General features: G+C 43.0%; 1 protein-coding gene across 6 annotated transcripts in view; it reads right to left on the reverse strand.

The window, feature by feature from the left end:
* Positions 1–23,447, reverse strand: part of LOC115468681 (sciellin-like) — a 189,761-nt gene extending 166,314 nt beyond the window's left edge. For 4 of the 6 annotated variants that reach the window (XM_030200586.1, XM_030200582.1, XM_030200580.1 and 1 more), the window contains exon 1: positions 23,325–23,446. The gene's annotated coding sequence lies outside the window, so the exon portion shown is untranslated. Of the gene's footprint in view, positions 1–23,324 lie in introns of all 6 variants that reach the window. The other 2 variants (XM_030200583.1, XM_030200581.1) reach the window with 1 other exon arrangement.
* Positions 23,448–27,383: the final 3,936 nt, after the last annotated feature.

Raw genomic sequence — 27,383 nt, forward strand, 5'->3', positions numbered from 1 at the left:
AGATAAATTCAGATACAGTAAATATTTCCTTCTCCCCTTCTGGGTTTACACAGTAATCTAAACTTTACACCTGATGATAGCATGACTTGCGCAAGGTCATAAGAAGCATCAGCAGGATTTGAACCATGGTATCCACAGGTCTCAGTCTGATGCTCAAACTACTAGGCTATTTCTGTAGTCTCCTCTACTAAACTCAATACTGGGACAAGAAGAATTGCTCTAAGAAAGTCCTCTTCTCAGCTATGGCAAAACTGGCATGTCCTACCTCCTATTTTTTTTTTTATATAGACCACCAGAGCACCACACTAAGGTGAAGGAGGAGAGGGGAGGATAGGACACCCTGAGGCCCGCCTGCCTGCCCATCCAGGCAGGCTGTCAAAAAAAAGGACATGTCCGGGTAAAATCGGACGTATGGTAACCCTACATCTAACCCCATGCAATAGAAGCAGTGAGTGCAAATAGATCTCATACATATTCATTGTGTAAATCTTGAAAACCAAGCTAAGGTTGTGGACCTTGAGGACTGGATTTAAGGATCTCCGCTCTATCGTATTAAGGCATGCTGATGCCATTAATGTGTATTATTAGCAAATATATCCCACTGAATAAAATGAGCACTATGGTAAGTGACACATATTAATGCAGTGGCTCCCAATCCTGTCCTGTTCATGAGCGAAATCTGCATGCACTGCCTCCTCTTCATGCAAATCTCTCTCATGAAATTTCATTGTTGATATCCTGAAAACCTGACTGGCTGGGGAGCCCCCAGGACAGGATTGGGAGCCACTGCATTAATGCATTTTAACTCACGCTAACACAGTAACACACTTTAGTAAATCTAGCTCTCAGTAAGCACAAACAATGCTTCAGCCAGTTCTTCAAGGACACTATTTCATAAAGTAACACTGGTCTCACCACACACAGCCCGCTTGTCATGGGTCAGCACCCAAGACCAGGGTCACAAAGAAAATCCAAGTTCACTAAAACCACTGCAGCTTTTCTAGTCACACACACTGAACTGGGCACAGGCCAGAGCTGGATAAAAATCCAGAAGGCTGTAGGATTTTGAGCTCAGACTTTATTTCTCTTTATTCTGTTCTCTCCTTTACCAGTCTGGGAGTAAATAAGTCTCACTCTCACGCGAAGAACAGACTCTAGTCCAGAGAGTTATGCAACCAAACTTTACTGAAGATTCTGCAACGGGCAGTTTAACTCCGTTTTGAAACAGTCAATTTGTAATCCACCTTGATATCAAATGCAAACTATAAATCCAGCGCCAACCCTAGGGATATGGTGTATCTTCTTCAGTGCAATATATAATTCAACAGTATGTACATATTTACAGCTCCTCCTATCCATACCCATCCCTTCTGGGTGTAACAATCTAAGGCTGTGCCTACAGCACTTGTGCAACAAGTAGATCCAGTGGCGTAGCAAGGGGAGCGGGAGGGGCGGTCCGCCCCGGGTGTCAGCTCAGGGGGGGTGCTCCCTGCCAGCCCCCCCCCCTCGGTGAATCGACACCTCCCCCCCGCCCAGCTCCCACACCCTACCTTTAAAAAGAATATCGGGAGGCGCTGCGCCCTGCACATTAAAGAAATGTGGACCGTCGGGTCTTCCCTCGCTGTCTGTCCCGCCCTTGCGGAAATAGGAAGTTGCGTCAGCGGAGGGCGGGACAGACAGCGAGGGAAGACCCGACGGTCCACATTTCTTTTATGTGCAGGGCACAGCGCCTCCCGATATTCTTTTTAAAGGTAGGGTGCGGGAGCTGGGCGGGGGGGGGGGTGTCATTGTGCTGCACCCAGGGGGGGGTGAAACGGCGAACCACCCCGCCCCAGGTGGCAGCCCCCCCCCCCGCTACGCCACTGAGATCTTCCCTTTTTGAACCAGACCACCCTGTCTGTCCACACTCTTCCAAAGGGGTACCTCTCTGGGCTACCACCTTTGGCTCCAAACAGTTCTTCACTGTTCCTGCTCCCAGGCTAGGATTCCCTATTTCCCACCTACAGCACTCCTCCACTTCATGGTTAATGCTGGAATTCACAGAAACCACCTCTTTAGTCAGCCTTAGTTTCTTGAACCCGTCCTGGACTCCCCTCTGCTCCAAGAGTCTCAGCAGGGATAGAGGCAACCAAAGACCTCATGCAATCCCCAACAACATTTATTAACGTATAATTCCTTTCCAACTGTCATTCAATAACCAGAAACATTTACCCAGGAACCCACCCCCTTGAGCTGGATCCTTTTCCATCCACAACTTCAGAACCCTCCCTCAGAAACTCTGGAGAGTTCTCATAAGATCTTTAGAAATCCCCATTATAATGGAGGGATTACAATAACATTTTATCTAAGAACAGAAAACTTTTTTGCCCACTCAGGAATTTCCTTTTTCCTAGTTGTGCAAACCAAAAAATGGAAACAGCACAAAAGACTCATATAAACATCAGTCTCACATAGACTCTGATTTAATAGGAAAGTGATTCATGTGGGAAAGAGGATAGAGCAGAGATCCTCAAATCCAGTCCTCAAGGTCCACAATCCCAGCCTGGTTTTCAGGATTTCCATAATGAATATGCATGCAAGGTTCCATGTTAGGAGTCACAGACCAAGAAAGGGATCTCGGCATCGTAGCTGATGATACGTTGAAACCCTCTGCTTAGTGTTCTGCGGTGGCTAAGAAAGCAAATAGAATATTAGGTATTATTAGGAAAGGAATGAAAAACAAAAGTGAGGACATTATAATGCCTTTGTATCGGTCTATGCACCTCGAATATTGTGTTCATTTCTGGTCACTGCATCTCAAAAAAGATATAGCGGAATTAGAAAAGGTACAGAGAAGGGCGACAAAAATGATAAAGGGGATGGGACGACTTCCCTATGAGGAAAGGCTGAAGCAGCTAGGGCTCTTCAGCTTGGAGAAAAGACTGCTCAGGGAAGATATTTTGTACAGCGCTGCGTAACCCTAGTAGCGCTCTAGAAATGTTAAGTAGTAGTTAAGTAGTAAAATGATGAGTGGAGTGGAACGGGTAGATGTGAATCATTTGTTTACCCTTTCCAAAAATACTAGGACTAAGGGGCATGCAATGAAGCTACAATGTAGTAAATTTAAAATGAATCGGAGAATTTTTTCTTCATTCAACATTTAATTAAACTCTGGAATTCGTTTGCGGAGAATGTGGTAAAGGTGGTTAGCTTAGCAGGGTTTTTAAAAAGTTTGGCTAGCTTCCTAAAGAAAAAGTCTATAGACCATTATTAAATTGACTTGGGAAAATCCACTGCTTATTTCTGGGATAAGAAGATTAAATTTATTGAACTTTTTCGGGATCTTGCCAGGTATTTGTGACCTGGATTTGCCACTGTTGAAAACAGGAAGCTGGGCTTGATGAATCTTTGGTCTGTCCCAGTGTGGCAATACATATGTACTTAAGACAGAACACCTGTGTAAGAAGTCCAAAACAGCATCTATTTTAGCCTGCAATATAGACACCTATGTGTCTCTATGAAATAGGCTCCCAGAACCAGCCTCTGTAGTGTGTAATGCTGACATAGTAGGCATACACATTTACACCTCCTCCAAAACATATACTCTACATATATACTTATGAATTTTAAAAATACTTAGGTATATTGCAACTGCACCTTGCTCCACCCAAACAACTTCCTAAGGAACACCTACAAGTAAGTGCTATTTTGTCATTATGTTATCACTGTGGAATAATTTTACTTTTATTAGCATTTAACACAACAACATTAACATCCTCCCTGGAACTCAGAAAGTCTTCAAGTTGATTAGGTTAAAAAAAAACATAACACAAAATTAGCTCCCGAAGCCTGAACCCTAGTCCGAAGGGTCAGGAAAGCTTTGCGTCTTGCCAGTGTTGCTCTTGCCAAATCAGGAAATATCCTAATTTTTCAAACCCATAAATGTCTCCAAGTATTGAAAAGAAAGCTTTAATACAGTGTTGCGATCAGGCTCAAGAGTAATCATTTGGGTAATAACCTCCAGAGAGGACTCTAAGAATAAGAATGAAGTTAAATTCAGATCACCTTCACCCATGGGCTGAGTAACTGGGACATCACAGCTCCTAGTGCCCAGGATATACTGAGCCCTGGTGATAGGAGGTAATGGATCCGGAGGCATTTTTAGTATCTCCACCACATACTTTTTAAACATTTCACCAGCAGGCAAAAGAGGGGACCTAGGAAAGTTCAGCAATCTCAAATTAAGTTTCCTGATCTGATTCTCTAAGTAGTCCAAACACCATTGGGTAAAATTCTCCTAAATTGAGACTGCCTCCAAATTTTCCACAACTTGCATCTTAGACTTTAAAAATCTAAATCCAGGGCTAATTGGCCTGTCGCGCATGCCTGTACCAATAATGCATCTGACACAGTTATTATGTCTTTAGTATTCTGCCTAATAATGTCCAGCAAAGAGGACTCCATGTTGCCTATGGTGTCCCACAGTGACTACAATGTCACCACGGCAGGTCTCACCAAAGCCTGACTTAAGTCAGAAGCAGCCTGGCTCACAACTACTCACAATTCTTTCTCCAAGGATTCTGCTTGCGCAGAGATGGTCCTCACTCAAAGTAGGAGCCACACTTGCTGTTGGTTGCTCCCCTTGAACACCAAATGTCCCCACATTCTGGGGAATCCCAGCCAACTGCATCTCCACTACGTAGCTGCTTCCTGGTTGCAGGGGTGCTGTATGTTCCACAGGGCTCAGGAAAGCCCGCTCAAACTGCCACCCAAAACGTCTGCTATAGGCAAGGGCGAAGAGGTAGTGGGTGTAGAGCCTGGTGGTGCTCAAAAATGCTCCGATGTAGCTTGTCTTATCGGAGATATTGACAAGGGGGCTGGGGAAAGCCCAGAGATCTTTGCTCTCCTCTTACCCATTCCAGCGCTCAAGGAGTCTGAAAAAGCTCACAGCACATAGAGGAACAGAGTACTAGCAGGTATGTCTCTCCTTCACAGCGCCATCTTGGATCTGACTATGTGACAATTTTACAAACAACCTTTTCCACAAAACAGCCTTTATATGTGGGGAAACTTATTTTTTAGTTCCAGTTTAATTAATTAAAACAACAATAACATAACACAAAACCTAAAGTGTGGAATATTACAACTGAATCAGGAGCATACATAATTATCAACAGGATTCCCAAATCTTTTCTACCTTATGAAGGGTACAACATTTCTGAACACATTTTTCATACTTATGAATTAAACAAACTTGATTCCACTATTGAAAGAGAAGATGCAACATCCATCCACATGGGTGTTGTCCACAGACATCTAACACAAACAGAGAAGTTGGAGAAAGATTTGGTCACAGATATCCAAAAGTTGGGGAGGCGGAGGGGCTGTTGTAGGGGGATTTCAACATTTCATTGAACTCTTCTCTCTTATTTAATACCATAAATCTTGTAACAGAGTATGCTTAAATAGGAGGAAAAAGGCTCAGAACCCTGTCCCCTCCTGCTAGAGTATATCAAGACTAATGGTATGAGTCATTCCATTCCATCAGCTCTTTCTTCAGGTACTCCCTCATTTTAACACAGTCACCATGCTTAAATTCCAGGATTTTGAGCTTTGTGTGTCTGCGTTCCACTTAGTTCTTACATCAAACCATACAGTGTGATGATCACTATTGGCCAGATAAGCAACTACTCACAGAGCGATATTTTCCCGAGCACGATTTTTGAAAGCTAAATTTCAACTTGACAGATGCAGATTGGAAGGACCCATCTGCAGAAGTAGAGAGATTGTGCATACTTTTCAAAGTGCACTGCTGAGAGAAATGGTGACAGAACCCAAGAGGGGAGGAACGAAGCTAGATCTTGTGCTCACAAATGGAAATAGTATATCCAACATCCAGGTGGGTGCTCATCTGGCCAATAGTGATTATCACACTGTATGGTTTGATGTAAGAGCTATAGAGGAAAGCGGACACACAAAGCTCAAAATCCTGGAATTTAAGCATGGTGACTTTGTTAAAATGAGGGAGTGCCTGAAGAAAGAGCTGATGGGAAGAAAGGACATACAAGTGGTGGAGGATCTGTGGTTCAAACTGAAAGGAGTTATAAAATCAGCAACAGATCTTTATATAAGGAAGGTAAGCAAAAACCGGAGAAAAAGGAAACCGATATGGTTCACCAAACAGGTCGCTGACAAAATAAAGGGAAAAGAGGTGATGCTCATGAAGTTCAAAAGAATGCAAGAGGAACACAGAAGAAGTTACTAGATAAAACTGAAAGAAGTGAAGAGAGAAATATGGTTGGCAAAGGATCTGGTGGAAGAACAAATGGTGATAAGTCTTTTTCAGATATATTAGTGAATGGAAGAAGGCTAGAAATGGAATTGTGAGATTGAAAGATGCTATGAACTGTTATGTAGACAGTGATGAGGAAAAAGCAGATGTGCTTAAATACTTCTGTTCTGTCCTTACCAAAGAAAATCTTGGAGTAGGACCTCTGTTGACTGATAATGATATATATATATATAGATACTAGTAAAAAAAGGCCCGTTTCCGAAACCAATGAAACGGGCGCTAGCATGTGGCTTTTTTTGTGTGTGTGTATGTGTCACAGAGTTATTTTGTGTGTGTGTGTGTGAGTGTGTGGTGTGTGTGCAGGTTGTCGATGTGTGTCTTTTTTTTTGTTTGTTTTGTTTTTTGGGTGGGGGGTTGGGGGATGTGCTGTGCTGTGCTGGCAAAGTGGGATGGATTGGTGTGTGGCTTTGAGGGTGTGTTTCTGTTGTATTGTGTGTGTGTGGTTTTGTCTGTCAAGGAGGTTTGTGGAGGGGGTCTTTCTGTTGGTGAAATGTAAATGTGGTTGTAGGGGGGGTCAGCCTTTGCTGAGTGGTGGATTGTTTTTTTCCAGGTTTTTTTTTTGTGTGTGTGTTGTGCTGAGGCAGCAGTGTTGTTTTAGATGGGCGGAAGGTAGAGGAGCACGTTCTTGGTCTCTCGTTATTTTTTGGCCGTTTCAGGGCTGCTGTAGGGGAACGCTGGATGAGAAATGTGCTGTGGGAAGCAGCGCCGTCTTTTTCCGTTGGGCTGGGGTTCTGGGCATCCTGGAGGTGGGAGACGGCTTGCCTGAGGACGGGGATGGTTGTTTTAAATTGGTGGGATAGGAGCACGGTCTCGGGCTGTCAGGGGGTGATCCGGTATGTTCGGTCCATTTCAGGCCGTCTGCAGGCGAATGCTGGAACATTTATATGGTGCGGGAAGCAGCGCCGTCTTTTTCCGGGTGCTCGGGGAATCCCCGAGGTGGGAGACGGCTTGCCTGAGGCTGGGGATGGTTGGGCACGTCCTTGGCCGCTTCGGCAAAAGGGGAAGAGGAAGATGGTGGGGAGTTACCTGCAGCCGCGCGAGAAACCGGGTATTCTTTGTTTTGTATTATTAGTTTGCATTTCTGTTGAAGAAAGAGTGGATGCCTTTCGAATGATGGAGGTGGTGCGTCGGTGTGCGGTTGTTTCGTTAGTTTGGCAGCCAGTCTCCAGTGATTCCTAGGCAGGGAAGGAGTAGGGAAACACGCGGAGCGTGTTTCCCTACTCCTCCCCCTTCCTTGGTCGCTGTTTGCTGCTGGCTGGGTCGCGAGTAATCTTTCCAGCTGGGCCACAGCTTGTCCTGTTTGCCCACGTCCCTGATGGTGAAGGGCATGCTGTTCTCCGGCTCCTCCGGCTCCACGTCAAGCGAACCCAAATATAGTCTGTGCTATAGGCCCTCCGGCACTCTTCAGTACCGGCATTAGGCATTTAAAATTTTCTCCCCCCCCCCCCCCCCCCAGTCTATTTTTGCACATACCCACAGCAGGAATATTCTTCTCTCGTGCCAGCGGTGGTTCTGTGCTCTCCGTGCTGCACAGATAATGAGCCGTTCTGCTGGTGAATGCTCCTCCCTTATTGCCACATAGTTTCCTCTGATAGGTCAATCTTACGTCGCCTAGCGTTGCCAGGGAACGGTTTTGTGATGGTCCTTTGTGTTTCAGAATGTTGGAGGGTGTTTTTTCTGATTGGTCCTTCATGCGAGGGCGGGGCAGAGAGACATGGTCAGTGTTGTGGCTTCACCACCATGAACTGACGAACCCTTCAGGGAGTGACTGAATGACTTCAGAATGTTGTCTTCAGAATGTTGAGGGTGAGTTTTATTATAGTAGATTATATATATATATATATATATATGATACATACACTGAAATACCAAAGTCCGAACACATCACTGCAACATTAAAAAAAAAAACTACACTGGCTTCCTGTAATGTACAGAGCTCAATTCAAGACTCTCGTACTGACGTATCAACATGTATTTGAGAAATTGCAGGCTGTTGCACTGGGACAGGCAGAGAAGTAGATTGATCCAATGCAGAATTGGAAGGACAATCTGCCAGAGAAATCATCCCAGTAGATAAACCTCCTACAGGATTAGTAGGAGTTAGTCAATCCATCAATATTATAGGTTGAGGGGGTGGGGTTTGTTCACCTGACAAAATTGGCGCCGCCACCAGTGAATTGGCTGAATTCAGGCCCACAGGCACTACAGAACACACATGCTGGTCCTTCAGCACTTATATCAGTGTCACACCCTTCAAAGGCCCTTTGATCTTCCTTTTACCCACGAGTATCATCCAGGCAGAATCACCAGCCCTCGGTTCCTCAGTTGGCTTTTAAGAGGCCCCTTTGGTCACTCTACTTCGGGTACGTGCCCACGGCCAGCCCAAGAGTTTTTCTGTGCTAACTTGAATAGAAAATAACTCTTACTGACTTTGTAACAAACCAGCCTCCTTACCAGAATAAGTCTGCCTCTCTTATTTCTCCTATAGACCTTATGGTATATCTGAGTAATTCCAATCAATTTTCCTTCATAGTGGCTATATGGCTTCAAGGAACTTCATTTCATTTTCTACTGAAATTTTCAGTTCAATGTCTGGACAAATACTTCCAAAATGCTTGAACTGGAATTTCCTATTTTAATGATGTTTGACTCATTTGGGAATTTTTATAGAGCCATGGAATATTCTGTGGATATATTCCTGTCATGTAAGGTGAAGTTTAGCCCCCCACTTCCCTAACCCTTGCCAAAGTGCACCTGAACCAAACTGATGCTGCTCACATTGGTCAGATATCTCCTCTAATATCAAGCCTCAGCATGCAGGACAGTAGTTGAAAATCAGAATGTATGATGTCAGAGCGGTTAACAGACACGTATCCTCAGAGTGTAGAAAGTTTTATGGCAGTGTTTCTCAGATCCAGATTAGTTTCAGTCAATATGCCCTACCTAGTACAAGGCTTGAAAGTACAAGACAATCTGCTTTTGCTTATAAAGTACTGAAACTACAGAACTTATTACCTGTGGCCATGAGCAAAGAATCTTCCCTAACAAAATTTTAAACAGAATTGAAAATGTGGTTTTCCAATGAGCTTGGGGCTGGAGTACAGGATAGGGATTCTGTACATTTATCTCCATTGTATCATATCTACTATTACAATGTACATAATCCCCCCCTTCTGTGATTGATTTTGTTATGATTTTATTTTGCTTATGTATTTGTTAGTTTTATTTGTTTCATGTATTAATGGAAACAGGCTTGATATCTTTGAGTGTTGTGCAGTACATAAATGAGTAAATGATGATGATGTGTTTTGGGGGCATTTTTGGGCATATATGCAAATATAGTTTATACATATTCATTGTGATATTCTGGAACTTCAAAGTAGGCTGTCTTATGTGAGCTCTGGCTGAATATCGGCCAGGACCTGCATAAATCCCAGCAGTGAGGGCTGTCTCAATTAGCCCCAGATATTCAATGTCCATGCCCAGACATGGCCTGGTATTGACTATCTGGGCAAATTCTGCTTGCTGGCTGATTATCAACCAGATACATAATAAAACTAATACTATAAAACAGTAAACATGTGTTATACCGACTTTAACATCAAACACAGAATGGAGAAACACATGACAACAAATAAAACAGTGAAATCAATCAGAAGCAGCAATAACTAACAGGTTTTTGTTAGTCAAAAGATTTACTTATATGTGTAAGTGCTACTATATTACACATTTACTCGTGCAAGAGGCGCATAAGTACAAGTTCCTAGATTATAGAATTGCCCTTCATATGCTTTATATTGGACAACAAAAAGTACACATAGAACAGGCAGGTGCAAACCAATGGAACTTTTTATGCATGGCATATTTCAAAGTGAAAGTATACAGTTGCATTTACTGTAAACCCTGGGGCAAAGTTCATGGGTAAAAAAGACTCATGGATTTTGCCCAAAATACAAGGCTTGATAATGCCTCCATAACAGAATAACATCTGGATTGATTTCAGTCTGTCAACTTATGACAAACAATACAATGAAATCCTCAGCTTGGTGTGTCTGACCACACCTTGAGTACTGGGTGCAGCTCTGGTCACCTTGTTTCAAAAAAAGATCCAGTAGAACCAGAATAGGTACAGAGAAGGATGACCCAGAGCCGGCCCTACCATTGAGCAACTCTGTTTTTCACACATGGCCCCACTTTTCAGGCCCTACTGATTTATGCAAATGAGGCCCTGCAATGAGCCTCTGCAAATCCCTTTGGAGATCAAAAATAAAAGTAGATGGAATGGCTCCATGAGGAAGGATATATAAGTGGCCCTTTTAGTAACATAGTAGATGATGACGGCAGAAAAAGACCTGCATGGTCCATCCAGTCTGCCCAACAAGACAAACATATGTGTATACCTTACCTTGATTTGTACCTGCCTTATTCAGGGCACAGACCGTACAAGTCTGCCCAGCAGTACTTCCCGCCTCCCAACCACCAGTCCCGCCTCCCATCACCGGCTCTGGCACAGACCGTATAAGTCTGCCCTCCACTATCCTCGCCTCCCAACCACCAACCCTTTTTCCCCCCACCTGCTCCGCCACCCATGTGCTAATGAACATTAGTGTGCGCTAAGTTCTACGTGGCATATAAATATAAAATATAAAATACACATGCAGCGTTTAGCATGCACTAATGTCCATTAATGCACGCTAGGCTTTAGTAAAAGGGCCCCTAAGTTAGGGCTCTTCAGTTTGGAGACAAAATGATTTGGGAGCACAGGGATATGCAAGAGGTTTATAAAACCATGGGTTGTGTGGAACAGGTTACTAGAGAATCATTATTTACCCCCTATGATAATGCAGGTTATAAATAATAATTATTATTATTATTGCTAGGACTAAGGAAAGCTAACTGGTAGAACATTTAGAGGCTGATGTACTGAACCACAGCATTTCCCATAGATTAGCAATGTTGTTCACATGCTAGCATGCAAATGTGCTGGACGGCTGAAAAATATAACAACACTTCATCTTTGAGAACCCCCCTCCTCCCTACAAAGACATCTTCATGTGTTAGTTATTGCTGTATTCTTAGTTAATGAGCTGCTGTGCATTGCATCGCAGTATCCCATTAACTCAGAATTTTAGTAAACTTTCATATGTAGTAGTGTAAATGTGAAGAAAAAAACATGCAAAAGCCTGAAATACTACTACTTCTACTTAACGTTTCTAAAGCACTACTAGGGTTACGCAGCGCTGTACAATTTAACATGGAAGGACAGTCCCTGCTCAAGGAGCTTACAATCTAAAAGACAGGTGTACAATCTAAAGTTTACAATCTAAGAGACAGGTGTACAATCTAAAGACAATCTAAACAATCTAAAGACAAGTGTAGAGTCTGTCTGATAGGGCATACTATATTTCACGAAAGGTTAGGTGCTGAAAGCAGCATTGAAGAGGTGAGTTTTAAGCATAGATTTGAAGATGGGTAGGGAGGGGGCTTGGTGTAGGGGTTGAGGAAGATTGTTCCAAGCATAGGGTGAGGCAAGGCAGAATGAGCGGAGCCTGGATTTGGCAGTGGTGGAGAAGGGAACTGAAAGGAGGGATTTGTCCTGTGAGCGGAGGTTACGGGCGGGAACATAGGGGGAGATGAGGGTAGAGAGGTAGTGAGGAGCTGCAGACCGGGTGCATTTGTAGGTAAGGAGGAGAATCTTGAATTGTATGCGGTATCTGATCGGAAGCCAGTGAAGTGACTTGAGGAGAGGGGTGATATGAGTATATCGGTTCTGGCGGAATATAAGACGTGCAGCAGCGTTCTGAACGGATTGAAGGGGGGATAGATGGCTAAGTGGGAGGCCGGTGAGGAGTAAGTTGCAGTAGTCAAGGCGAGAGGTAATGAGAGCGTAGACGAGAGTTCGTGTGGTGTGCTCAGATAGGAAAGGGCAAATTTTGCTTTTTCTGCACATTTTAGGCACTGGCTTCAAATTAAATTTAAAAAACATGAAGGGACATTTAAAAAAACATCTAAGTTCAAAAAATAACCTGTTCTGTTCATAATGTAAAAAAAACCCCATCCTTCTCACAGTCATAATCAAACAGGAAAAACATCTAGATTTTCTGTTTGATTATGGCTGTCAGATGGACGTTTTTGCACTGAAAATGTCCAAAATGAATAGCTGTTTTCCAAAGTGAAAAGTCCAACTTTTGAACAACAAAAAATCAGGGATCATTTTCAAAAATATGCCCACACAGATGTCCCTGCAAAGCAGAGGAGTAACCTAGTGGTTAGTGCAGTCAACTATAACCAAGGAACAAAGATTCAAATCCCACTATAGCTCTTTCTTTTTGTGTAAATGTGATCCCCTCCAGCTGTCGCTGGCAAGGATCAACAGAAGACCACCTTTAAAGTAGATTGGCACAGGGGTGGGTGATGTTGAAATGCAGGTGGGGGAAGATGTCTGATTGCACCAAGAACAGGGGTTGGTAGTGGAAGAGAGTAGACGAGAAGTTTGAAGGAGACAAGAGATGCTGCAGCGTACTAAATTTTTTAAAATCGTGATTAATTTTCTTAATCGTTATTGATGATTAATGCATTAATTGCAGAGTTAACTGTGATTAAAATGCAGCCCTACTTTTAATCCCTTCAATGGTCAGCTGCTCAATTACAGCAACTTAATGTAATTTGAACGTGAATGAAACCGGTTTAGATTAAAAAACATCCTTCTTTTAAGACATGGATGTTTCTTCCTATTTGAAAATCACTGTAGGATGTCCTACTTTTGAGCCCTGCCTAGTCCCTCCCAAAACATGTTCTCCTTGCTATTTGGACAAACGACAGTGTGAAACATCCAAATTCTGACTTTCCAAAATCAGGATTTGGACATTTTTGGCAAATGGACTTTCTTTTAGGCATTTTAAAATGTCCATCTGCTTTGAAAATGAGCACCATAATTTCTCAGTCAACGTGAAATTTATTGCCAAAGAATGCTGTCAAAGTGAATAATATAGAGGGTTTAAAAAGGTTTGGCCAGTTTCTAGTAGATCATTCCATTTGCTATTATTAATCAGGCAGGCATGGTGGTCAGTAGCGCATGGCCATTAATACAAAAATTTGAAAATCAGCCATTTTACTGCTTCGCTAAAAATGGCCTTTGCATGCAGGAAAGACATGTAAGGGAGAACTAAGGCCACTTTTTAGTGCTGCTTTATAAAAAGGACTCTATGAGTGTTATAAGAGATAGCTGTACTAAGTATAATATTATATATGTTGAACAAATTTTTTTAGTAAAATTTTATGCTGTTTACTTTAACACCTCATTTGGCACTTCACCAAAGAAAGCATTCACCATATCTTGGGCCTTTAAGGTTAAAAAACCTTCCCTTCCGCCTGGTCCACAGAGAATCTACACCAATACAAGATAAGTCCCAGTACAGCACAAGTCTCTTCGAGAGAAGCTTCACTGGCTCCCCATCAGAGAAAGAATTAATTTTAAAGTTCACACAATGATTTACAAGATATTACATGTTGAAGCCCCTACCTACATGAATAACCTTATTGACCTCCCAACCAGAAACAGTTTGACGTCTTCCCGTACTTACCTTAATCTGCACCTTCCCAACTGCAAAGGTATTAATTACAAATTCTTCTGCGCATCCAATGTTTCCTTTTTGGGTAGCCAGCTTTGGAACGCTCTACCAAGATCCATCCAAACAATCAACGGCCTTTTGCCCTTCAGAAAGCATTGAAGACCCATCTCTTCAAGAAGCCTACCCTAACGATTCAACTTAACTAAAGCCTGCCCACATGATTCTTACCGACGATTGTTATACATTGATCATGTTTCCCATTATCCTTATTGCTATCCCATATCTATTCCTTTCCATCTTCCTTCACCTACCTCCTAACGCTCATTTCCTTCTGCACCCAATTCCTCCTATGTTCAATTTACTTATCCGTTAACCCCATTAATATTACGCTTACTACAAACTGTATATTCTTATGACTTTGTAATTCTTTATATTGTTACTATGTAAGCCGCATTGAGCCTGCCATGTGTGGGAAAGCACGGGGTACAAATGTAATAAATAAATAAAGTCCAAAAATCCAGACTGCTCAGGGATTGGGTCAGTCTGGATTTGGGGATTTTCCAGATTCTCAAGCAATACTTTTAAAATTCAAATTTAAGGAAGAATACAGAAGAGATGAACAGACAAATTTGGTTGATTTATTCATTAACAAAAACAGAATGCTCCATTTATTGAAATGGGTATATTTACAGGAAAAACATGGCCTGTCTCTCTCCAGGGAAGTCTGACTTACATTGATTGTCATAGCGCTTTGCTGGCCTCAACAAAACTGCTTGCCCCTTCCTTTAGAGTCTATTTGTTCAACCTCTGCAAAAGATTCCAAGCGTTCCCAGCCTTAATAGAACAGATTCAAAGTACTCTTCTACATCCAAATTACAATGTCCTCCCTACAGTATTTTCCCTCCCTCCCACTTATCCTCTTGCTGCTGTCCTCAATCAGCTTCGTAAACGCAGCTGTAAAGATGCAGGCTTGGGACCATTTCACTGTGCATGACACTGCTAGGTTCACCAGTCCCGCGCCCTATGACATAAACTTCCTACATCGGAGGGAGTGGGAACCATCAGATCTAGGAGTGATGTGCACAAGAAAATGGTCCCGCGCCTGCATCTTTGCAGCTGCTTTTACTGGAAAAACTTTGGATTTCAAAGAGTCCAGATGGTCCAGACTTCTGGCATCTGAATGTTTGGACTTCTACTGTACTGAGTATGTGCCTTGCATGCTTGGGACAGGTCCAAGCAATGTTTACACAAAGTATAAAACATAATTAGGAAAAACAAACAAACAAAAAAACAATGCCTATGAACTGCCAAAATAAAAACACCAATAATATCATCAAGTCAAAATACAAAATCTGAAATTAGAAATCGTTAATATTACTTTAAATACTGAATAAAATAACAAAAAAATTGTTAAAGGCAATAAAACAGATACCACTAATAAAAAAATTAAAAATCACAATTAAACCTCAACATGTTCCTTAAAAAGCCAAGTTTTTATTATAAATCTTTTTCAAATGAACTTTCCTCAGTAAGGAATTCCACCTTAGATTGTGAGCCCATTTGGGCCAGAAAAGTACCCGCAAAAATAGTATATGTAAACCGCTTTGACTGTATTTACAGAAAGGCAGTATATCAAGTGTGGAATAAACATAAACACATCATAGGAACTATACTTGTCTTAATTCTTTTAGGGGCCCTTTTACTAAAAGTTAGCATGCATGAAAGGAATTAGCACACACTAAATGCTAAGAAGGTCATTTTATATCTATGGGCTTCTTAGCACATTCTAAGCTTTAGTAAAAGGGCCCCTTAATGAAGGAATACAAAAGACATTCCTTCAGATAAGCTAAGTCAAACCATTCAAGGCTCTATAACTTAGCTCTGATTCATAAACTGGACAGAAAAACCCAAAAGTAACCAATGAAAAGTTGTAATTACTTTCTCTTCATAGTTACATCTAGCAACCATTCAAGTTGAAACGTTCTGCACCAGCTAAGCAGTCAAATCCTCTTTAAGGGTAGATCCACACATCAGGGGCGTAGCCAGACAGCAGATTTAGGGTGGGCCTAGGCAAGAAGTGAGTGGGCACCAAGTGTTCTCCCCCCCCCTCCCCCCCCCCCCCCCCCCCCCCGCACACACACAGACACCAAAAAAAATATCTCAGTTGGTGGGAAAATACTTCTTTCCACCTTGGCAGTCTGCCGCAGGCATGCGCTGAAAACCGAGCATGCGGAGGTGCAAATATCGTGGATAGCAGCGTTTTTGTTACCATCGGGGGGAAGTCTTCAGCTAGCAGAGCTTGGGATCCCCAACAGCTCCGCTAAACGTGTGCTACTGATGGGTGGGCCTGAACCTTAAGTGGGTGGGCACCGGCCCACCCAGGCCCACCTGTTGCTACGCCACTGCCTCACATGCAGGGTAATTTTATAACACGTTGCTGCTATTTTACAAAAATGCATACGTATCTGTGAGGAAATCTATAGGACAATGCCATTTCCCCTTAAGGATATTCTTTCACAGTTTTAGAGCTACCTTAAAACCCATAGTCCCGCTCAAGGAGGAAGTGACATGGAAGGGGTGAAGCCAGGAGGGCATGGTCCAGGAAGTATAAAAACCTGGGGAACAGCTAGGTTAAGGAGGCCCAGAGGAAACAGTGATGCTCCACTGCATATACATCCACCACCTATGTATGAACTGCAACTGCCACAGTCAAGCAAGCCAAGTTTGACTTGAAACCTTGCAATTTGGTACTTTTGACCCAACTGGTCGCAGGCTGGCCTCACTGAACTGCCAACAATTGGACTGATAATTCTGGGGAGACAGACCAGATCCCAGCAGCATATGTTGCATGCTGTTTCCCTGCAGGAGCAGGCCACAGAAGGACACTCTTGTATGAAAGGACTAGTTTTTGTGTTCACTTTTCCTTCCCACCTGTGAGTTGAACAGGACCCCTGCCAGACACCGTCAATAAAATATTATTTTGTTCACCTTAAACCTGCTGTATGGTTCCAATTTATCCTGGCTCCAAGGCCTGCCCTCATTCATGTTACCACAGTATCTTTATAGAACACTTGGGGTATAGTGGCAGAAATCATACCTAGATTGAAGCCATGGACATTTATATCTGCAAGGAAGCAGATGTAAATGTTCATGTTTAAAGTATGCACATATACACACACTTTATAAATGTGGGTAAACTGCAACTCTACTCACGCTCCATCCTTGATCATGCTATACACATTGATCCTGTGAAAGTATACACCTTTTTGTCACTCACATACTTCTACATGCATAACTCCTAGTGTAATCTTACAAAGGCCCTTTTACATTGAAAAGTCCTTATAAATACTCCATAAAATAAGAACATGAGAATAGCCATATGGTCCATCTAACCCAGTATCCTGCTTTCAGCAGTGGCCAATCCAGGTCACAAGTACCTAGCAGAAACACAATTAGTAGCACCATTCCATGCTACCAATCCCAGGACAAGCAGTGCTGCCCCCATGTCCATCTCAATAATAGACTATGGACTTTTCCTTCAGGAACTTGTCCAACCCTTTTTTTAAACCCAGATACGCTAACCACCATTACCACATCCTTCAGCAATGAGTTCCACTATTCTTTGAGTGAAAAAAAATGTCTTCCTCTTTGTTTTCAAAGTATTTCCATGCAGTTTCATTGAGTATTCCCTGGTCTTTGAACATTTTGAATGAGTGAAAAATTGATTCACCTCCACCCGCACCACACCACTCAGGATTTTATAGACCCCAATCATACCCCCAATCAGCCATCTCTTTTCCAAGCTGAAGAGCCCTAAGCTCTTTAGCCTTTCCTCTTATGGGAGCAGTTTCATCCCCTCTATCATTTTGGTCACTCTTCTTTCAACCTTTTCTAATTCCGCTATATCTTTTTTGAGTAGTGATGGTACCAAAGCTTGCATTACTGTTTCCAGCTCAGAACTTGCTAAATATAGCCAAAGCTGATGCATGAGGTGAAGCTTAGCAAATGTACTATTTGTCAAAGATGAAATCTTCACCTCCATATTGAGAGGTGATTGTAGGGGAATGATCAGTCTGTCCTATCCATTATTTGGAAATTCAACTCCTGATTTTGTAATCTACTTGCTCATAACGCTTCTCTCGTACTAGGATTTAATATTATCTTATTAAGATTCCTCCAATCAGATATTGCCTGTAAACAATGAGGTCAATATGCCATCAATGGATAAGTTATCTAGTTAAAGTTACGTGACTATTCAGCAGAGCTATGCATTCAAATGTAAACATTTTGGACTAAATTCTACAAATAACACCTAAAATTGGGCACCAACAAAATTTAGTGCTAAGCGCTATTCTATAAATGGCACTGAGTTGGGCATTATTTATGGAATAGCATTTGGCGCTGGGATCTGAGGATTTACACCAACTGAAATCTGGTATAATTCTCACACCTAAATTAGGTGTAGGTCTCTCTTATTCTGCAACACTGCATGCAAATTCTAAGAACATCCCTGATCTACTCATGCCCCTCACATGGCTGCACCCCCTTTTCTGATCCACGCATAAAATGTACATGACACCTAAAGATACATGTGTAAATTTAAATTAATGCCAATTAGAGCTGATAATTGATGATCAGTGCTAATTGGCTCATCTGTCAATTAATGAGCTCTGCGGTATTCCCTGGCACGATCGCTATTTTCCACACCAGACCCCTCTGATCATTCTGTGCTGGTAAATGCGGGAGCTAGTCCAGTGCTAGTGACCTCTTGCGCCCACATTTACCTTTGATCATCGGGGCCAGAGTGTGTTTTTTTTAATTAAAAATTTTTAATCATACACATACATATATACAAAAGCAAACAAAAAAGTCCACATCAAAGAGAGAGCTGGAGTTGAACAAAAGAAATCAAACCTAACTAATCAAAAGAAGAAAACATCTCACATTGGTACCTAAACAATTAAGCCTATTTTATTCCTAGTCTCTCACCTAACTGATAATTACAAATATATATCCTGAAATCACTTAGGGGCCCTTTTACTAAGGCATGCTGAAAAATGGCCTGCTCTGGTATAGGCATGTGTATTGAACACGAGCAGGTCCATTTTTCAGCGCTCCTGCAAAAAAGGCCTTTTTTTGGCCGAAAATGGACATGTGGCAAAATAAAAATTGGTGTGCGTCCATTTTGGGCCTGAGACCTTACTGCCACCCACTGACTTAGCGGTAAGGTCTTATGCATTAACCGGGTGGTAATCATCTGCTTGCGTACACTGCCAATTACTGCCCGGTTACCGCCACACGGTAGAAAATAAAAAGTATTTTCTGCTGCACATATCAGATGCACGTAAAAATTATAATTACTGCCCAGGGCACACGGTAGCTGAGTGGTAGTTCTAATTTGATGCACGTTTTATGCGCGTAGGAGCTTACGCACCTTAGTAAAAAGGTCCCTTAGCTTCTTTAGCTATAAGAAAACACTCCAGGAAGGATAAAAGAAAATATAACAAATCATAAACCTTTATTATGCACTTGCAAGGGACCTGATGGTATTCATCCCAGAGTATTAATAGAACTAAAAAATGAACTTGCGGAGCTACTGTTAGAAATATGCAATCTGTCCCTAAAATCGAGTGTAGTACCGGAAGACTGGAGGGTAGCCAATGTTACTCCGATTTTTAAGAAGGGTTCCAGAGGAGATCCGGAAATTATAGACCGTGTGAGTCTGACGTCGGTGCCGGGCAAGATGGTGGAGGCTATTATTAAGAATAAAATTGCAGAGCATATACAAAAACATGGACTGATGAGACAAAGTCAGCACGGATTTAGTGAAGGGAAGTCTTGCCTCACCAATCTAATGCATTTTTTTGAGGGGGTAAGCAAACATGTGGACAATGGGGAGCCGGTTGATATTGTATATCTGGATTTTCAGAAGGCGTTTGACAAAGTGCCGCACGAAAGACTCCTGAAGAAATTGCAGAGTCATGGAATCGGAGGTAGGGTATTATTATGGATTAAGAACTGGTTGAAAGATAGGAAGCAGAGAGTAGGATTGCGTGGCCAGTATTCTCAGTGGAGGAGGGTAGTTAGTGGGGTCCCGCAGGGGTCTGTGCTGGGTCCGTTGCTTTTAATGTATTTATAAATGACCTAGAGATGGGAATAACTAGTGAGGTATTAAATTCGCCGATGACACAAAATTATTCAGGGTCGTCAAGTCGCAGGAGGAATGTGAACGATTACAGGAGGACCTTGCGAGACTGGGAGAATGGGCGTGCAAGTGGCAGATGAAGTTCAATGTTGACAAGTGCAAAGTGATGCATGTGGGTAAGAGGAACCCGAATTATAGCTACGTCTTGCAAGGTTCCGCGTTAGGAGTACGGATCAAGAAAGGGATCTGGGTGTCGTCGTCGATGATACGCTGAAACCTTCTGCTCAGTGTGCTGCTGCGGCTAGGAAAGCGAATAGAATGTTGGGTGTTATTAGGAAGGGTATGGAGTCCAGGTGCGCGGATGTTACAATGCCGTTGTATCGCTCCATGGTGCGACCGCACCTGGAATATTGTGTTCAGTACTGGTCTCCGTATCTCAAAAAAGATATAGTAGAATTGGAAAGGTACAGCGAAGGGCGACGAAAATGATAGTGGGGATGGGACGACTTTCCTATGAAGAGAGGCTGAGAAGGCTAGGGCTTTTCAGCTTGGAGAAGAGACGGCTGAGGGGAGATATGATAGAAGTGTATAAAATAATGAGTGGAATGGATCGGGTGGATGTGAAGCGACTGTTCACGCTATCCAAAAATACTAGGACTAGAGGGCATGAGTTGAAGCTACAGTGTGGTAAATTTAAAACGAATCGGAGAAAATTTTTCTTCACCCAACGTGTAATTAGACTCTGGAATTCGTTGCCGGAGAACGTGGTACGGGCGTTTAGCTTGACGGAGTTTAAAAGGGGTTAGATAGATTCCTAAAGGACAAGTCCATAGACCGCTATTAAATGGACTTGGAAAAATTCCGCATTTTTAGGTATAACTTGTCTGGAATGTTTTTACGTTTGGGGAGCGTGCCAGGTGCCCTTGACCTGGATTGGCCACTGTTGGTGACAGGATGCTGGGCTAGATGGACCTTTGGTCTTTCCCAGTATGGCACTACTTATGTACTTATGTACTTATGTACTATAGCAAGCACACAAGACTTTAACTGAAGAAGTCAGAGTGTGTTGATACAAAATGCAAGTAAGTGTTAATCCCGCTCCTACTTCACCTGATCTCTGTCTCCGGAAATGTATATGCAGATAACCACATAAAAGGAAGCATCATCTTTCCTGACTAGAGAATTTTTATATGCATTTACCTGAGTGCATAAAATGCTCTCCCATGTTTTCGAATCACTTATAAAATTATGCTTATAGGGACTTATACAGAATTATCCATATAAGTAGCAGCAACATTTTAACAAAGCACGTAAGGTACTTGCTGCCAACTGCAGCTTTTCAACAGTGGACCCCCAATGGTTTAAAATGGTAATGGATTCCCTAGGGTCAGAACACTGAGACCAGTAAATCCAATATTATTTTAGTTACATTTGTACCCTGTGCTTCCCCTCATAGCAGGTTCAATGTGGCTTACATATTATATACAGGTACTTATTGTACCTGGGGCAATAGAGGGTTAGTGACTTGCCCAGAGGCACAAGGAGCTGCCTGTGCCTACAGCGGGGAATTGAACCCAGTTCCCCAGGACCAAAGTCCACCACGCTAACCACTAGGCCACTCCTCCACCCTGTACATAAGTGGAAATGTAGTCCAAAACATCTAATAATGTCACCTACTGGCTACTACAATATCAAATGCCCTTTCATTCTTAGAAAGGGAAAGGTAAACCAAATAAACATGCAATGTTATAAAAGTCATTCTCCATGCCAGTTTGAGGCTGCTACATAGGAAACCATTCCTTAAAAGTCATCCAGTCAGAGGTTTTAGTGACAGAGTAGGGTATCACCCATTCTGTACTCTGCACTTCCGGATAATCCCATTTTCCCCTGACAAATCAGGCAAAAAGCCTTGGGTGTGTGACTTGATGAACCAGTTCCCAGTCACCACCAGAAGACAACCTTTACCCTGTCTTCTGAGTGTTTGAATATTTTATAGGCCTATCCTGCTTCCAGATTTTTGGGTGTATTAAGGGCCGTGGAGTGTAGAATAAGAAACCCGATGAACTGGAAGTTGACTGGCTACCATGCAGCTGAGCATTTAGAGGGGTTGTTAAGTTCATGGCATATGTAAAAGGCTATTATGGACGCCCAGCAGAACAGCTGAAGTCAGAAAGCTGTCCCAATGCCTTACAAACATTTGCAGGTCCAAATGAACCTCATTCTCTGAATTTCTCAGATTCTCTTACTGGATACTCTTTACTATCCATTACTGTGCCTATAAGTTATTTATACTATAGATCTAAACCCTATCCATATAGCACCTCTACGGTATCATTCCTGTTAACTATAGTGTTAGGTTTGAGTCTGTAGGCTGTATTGCACTAACTCCATTTCAGCATGAAAGGAGAGTCCCACAGCAGGAAACGAGCTTCCATGAGAAGTTTAAAGGTATAGAAAGAATGTACTTGTCTGTCTGTAACAAAGAAAACTACCAAGACTGGTTTTTCAAGGCTTGGGCAGGGATCCTGACCTGAGAGAGATACAGCTTTGAAACTGTAGCTAGTACAAACCACTTGGCAGGTGATAAGGCTTATCTTTGTATATTTGCTATTACAATTTATTTGTATTGCATAAAAATAAAATGATTCAGGTAAGGAAAACTAGAGACTAGCTTAATGTGACTTTTTCTTGTTTTTCAGCTTTGCTTTCCCCCCTCCTTTTTTTCTTTGGGGGGGGGGATTTATACATTCACACTTCAGTTTTTGCATAGGAAACTGATAATGCATGGCTTTGCTCCACACTAATCTGTTTTGTATCTTAAAGAAAGCTCAGCAAAACCTTGTTCATTTTAGCTAGCCAGTTAACGTTTCTTTGTCCTGGCCACCCTAACAGTCCTACCCGTGCTCTGATTGATGTATTTAATCGCTTGTCTTAAAGGGTGAGAGTGTTCGTGTTAAAGGTTTTATGCCACAGCTTGACAAATCATACATCACGCCACAGAGGATTTTACTTCTCATGTGAGCTTCTTGTGGAACATTTTTAAATGTCATTTATTAATTTAATTTCGTATATACCGCTTGCAAGTTCAAAAGCTATGGGAAGCGTGTACATTCAGCTACACAGTAGGTATTTTTTTTCTGACTCCTGGTGGGCCCGGCTCACAGTCAATTTTTCTAACAAGCTCAAACTTTTCAAAATCTGAAGGCAAGACAAACACAACATCTGGTTATCTATACGGAACCGTATGCTTGGCTGCTCACAGAAAGTCTTTTCTTACCTTAAGTTGTGGACGGCTTGTTCTCTGCAGCTGACAGTGCAGTGAGTCTCAGGGTGGCCACCTGAGAGGAGGTGTAGCAGCAACTCTAAGGAGAGCAGTATCGGTCGCCCTCGAAGTGCCTACCTTAAAAGCAGCTCTCCACAGCAGGTGACTCACTCAGGGAGGAGACAGGAAGGGTGGAAAAGGGTGTCACCTCCAAATGCCAATCCGATTCCGATTTCAGTGGTTTTCAAGGTACTCTTGCATTCTCACATAGCTTAACTTGTAAAAAAAAAAAAAAAGTTTGATGAGGGAATCGGCACAGGGGAGCTGTGATTTGCAGTGAATGCTCGATAGGATAGATAGACAGTTTCTTGCACATCTTGTGAAAGTACCGAATAAAGGTGTGCAGAGGTACAAGGAAGCATGCATATGACTTTCTCTTGAACACAAAACTTACAGGCTATTGGCACAGAGTATAACAGCTAATAATATTAGCAGATGAGGAAGAAGCTTCCCTGCGTTTTCAGGAACAACTATCAGGTTTTCTAACATTTTACTTTTCCAAGTATGGACTTATATAAGCAAATAATAGCAGGCAGATATATATATATATATATATTTTTTTTTTTTTTTTTTTTTTTTAATCAGTAGCTTCCTCCTGTCCTTTTGGGTTTCCAGCTCATTCACAATCTGCCCCCACCAGCTTTCATGCACAGTCATTCGGAGGGAGGGGGATCACTAACTTTACTCCCTCGCTCTCATCTCTGTGTAACTCAGCCATTGTTGTAGCAATAATTCTCAGTGGAGAGCAAAAGATAGTAGCTCCCTTGGGAAAAGTGGAACGCGTAAATGCTGATTCCCCACTGTGCAAATGGCTGGGCTTTACCCCCATATAACCCTGAAGGCTGACTGCACTCCCCACCCCAGGCGCAGAAGTCAGACTCAGAACTGAATGCATGTCTACATACTGTATTACAAGGAAACCTTCCAACCATCTCTGGATATTTATCTAGTAGGGACTAGGATAACACCACCAAGCATCTTCCTGTGAGGATCTAAAGTGGCATTTGAGACCACAGTTGGAAGGCTCACACACTACGCCGGTTCTACCATATTGCTCAAAAATGTTTCATTTCTGTTATTATAAATATGTATTTATTATTAGGATTTATTTACTTCTTTTTTGAAATAATTCACTGAATGGGTCTTTTACTAAGGTGTGCTCATGTTTTTAGCGTGTGCTAAAATTGGGCATGCACTAAACGTTAGAGATGCCCACAGGAATGCATTGGCATCTCTAACGTTTAGCGCGCATCCAATTTTAGGCGGTGTACTGCAGGAATAAATCAAACATAAGCCAATAGACAATTACAGCAGTAAAAATATTCAAGTAACAACACAAAGTATGGCATACCAGCTTATTTTCGAAAGAGATCTCCGGCTATCTTCTGGCACAAATCGGGAGATGGGCAGCCATCTACTGAAGCCAGCCAAATCGGTATAATGGAAAGCCGATTTTGGCCGGCTCCAACTGCTTTCCGTCGCAGAGCCGGCCAAACTTCAAGGGGGCGTTTCGGTAGGGTAGCGAAGGCGGGACGGGGGTGGGACAGGGCGCGTGCTTTGAGATGGCTTCGCCCATAATGGAGAAAAGAAAGCCGGCTTGACGAGCATTTCACCGGCTTCACTTGGTCCCTTTTTTTTCACGACCAAGCTTCAAAAAGGTGCCCCAACTGACCAAATGACCACTGGAGAGAATCGGGGATGACCTCCCGTTACTCCCCCAGTGGTCACCAACCCCCACCCACCCAAAAAAAAAAACCTTTTTTGCCAGCCTCTATGCCAGCCTGAAATGTCATACCCAGCTCCCTGACAGCAGTATGCAGGTCCTTGGAGCAGTTTTAGTGGGTGCAGTGCACTTCAGGCAGGTGGACCCAGCCCATCCCCCCTACCTGTTACATTTGTGGTGGTAAATGGGAGCCCTCCAACTCCCCCCCAAAACACACTGTACCCACATCTAGGTGCCCCCCTTCACCCATAAGGGCTATGGTAATGGTGTAAGTTGTAGGGAGTGGGTTTGGGGGGTTGGGGGGGCTCAGCATCCAGGTAAGGGAGCTATGCACCTGGGAGCTATTTTAATTTTTTTTTAATTTTTAGAAGTGCCCCGTAGGGTGCCCGGTTGGTGTCCTGGCATGTCAGGGGGACCAGTGCACTACAAATGCTGGCTCCTCCCACAACCAAATGCCTTGGATTTGGCCGGGTTTGAGATCACTGGCATTAGTTTCCATTATGGGCAAAAACCGATGCCGGCCATCTCAAACCCGGCCATCTTTGATATTTGGCTGGCCCGAACCGTATTATGGAAACGAAAGATGGCCGGCCATCTTTTTCGATAAGACGGTTCAGGACCGCTTTTTGCTGGTACCGGCCATCTAGATGGCCGGCGCCATTCGATTATGCCCCTATAATATACTACTTACAGTGTCAACAATACATAATAAAACATTTTAATAGACAGCATAGGGTATAAGAAATATGCCCCAATTTCTCTTTATAACATAAGAAGAAGAGACAGTCAGTTTCCTAAAAAGTCATATTCATCTGCCAGATCTACAAGTCTTACTTCCATCAACTCAATGGTACTGCTCTTGCTGCGCATTCAGAAACATGATCCTGTGTCTAGGTCTATTTTGATTATAATATTCAAGGCATTACAGGTGTGGGGGGCAGGAAAAGATAGTGCTATATGCAGATGAGACATTATCCTGCTTATAATCGAAAGAGAAAAACGCCTATATTGCGACCCAAATCGGGAGTTGGGCGTCTTTCTCCGTGGGCACCCAAATCGGTATAATCGAAAGCTGATTTGGGGCATTTCCAACTGCAATCCGTTGCGGGAAACGAGTAAAGTTGATGGTGGCGTGTTGGAGGCGTGGTGAAGGCAGAATTGGGGCATGGTTATCGGCCGAGGAGAGATGGGCATCTTTAGCTGATAATCGAAAAAAAAGGCGTTTTTACCGCGATTTTGGGTCACTTTTTGTGGACCCTTTTTTTTTCATGAACAAGTCCCAAAAAAGTGCCCCAACTGACCAGATGACCACTGGAGGGAATCGGGGATGACCTCCCCGGACTCCCCAGTGGTCACTAACCCCTCCCACCAAAAAACCCCCACTTTAAAAACTTTTTTTCCAGCTCTATGCCATCCTCAAATGCCGTACCCACCTCTATGACAGCAGAATGTGTTCTATCCTGTGACAGCCTTTCCCTGGTTCTGATGTGGCTCTCGGGTGAGTGTGACACCTTTCTGCTATGCGCACTGCAGAGTCACATCAGCAATGCATTGTGGGTGGGTGTAGGATATTGGGCTCCGTGATTCCACTAGCTTGTGGCAAATGCTCACGATGGTGGTAGTTGGTAGGCTCTACTCCCATGGTGCTTTTCCCCCTGCTTACTGGGTCAGAGTGTGCCCTGTTTTGTTTCCGGTAGTCCATGAGGTAGTGGCCATTTTTGTAAGCCAGCTTTAGATCCCTTTCACGTGTTAGCCACGTTACAGAACTTAGTTCTTACCTGAATGTGGCTGAAAGAGGGCATTGTACCCATTCTGCCAGCTCTGACCTACTGCTAATCTCAGTACCAGGGAGACTCGTTGCCAGTGGGGCACAACCATCTGCAGTTAACTGTGAGTAAGCGTGCTTATTCCAATAAAGGACGTTTTTGGAGAGATTAGTCTTCAGGTGTCAACTGGTGTGCCAATGTTATATAGCAGCAACAAGTCCTAGAGGCCTGCGTGTATGCAGGTCCTGGAGCACTTTTAGTGGGTACCGCAGTGCACTTCAGCCAGGTGGACCCAGGCCCATCCCCCCTACCTGTAACACTTGTGCTGGTAAATGGGAGGTCTCCAAAACCCACTGTACCCACATGTAGGTGCCCCCTTCACCCTAAGAACTATGGTAGTGTTGTACATTTGTGGGTAGTGGGTTTTGGGGAAGGGGGGGTTGGGGGCTCAGCACCCGTGGTAGGGAGCTATGCATGTTGGAGCGTTGTCTGAAGTCCACCGCAGGACCTCTAGGGTGCCCAGTT

This window comes from Microcaecilia unicolor, chromosome 4, assembly GCF_901765095.1.
Source record: "Microcaecilia unicolor chromosome 4, aMicUni1.1, whole genome shotgun sequence".
Classification (NCBI taxonomy): Eukaryota; Metazoa; Chordata; class Amphibia; order Gymnophiona; family Siphonopidae; genus Microcaecilia; species Microcaecilia unicolor.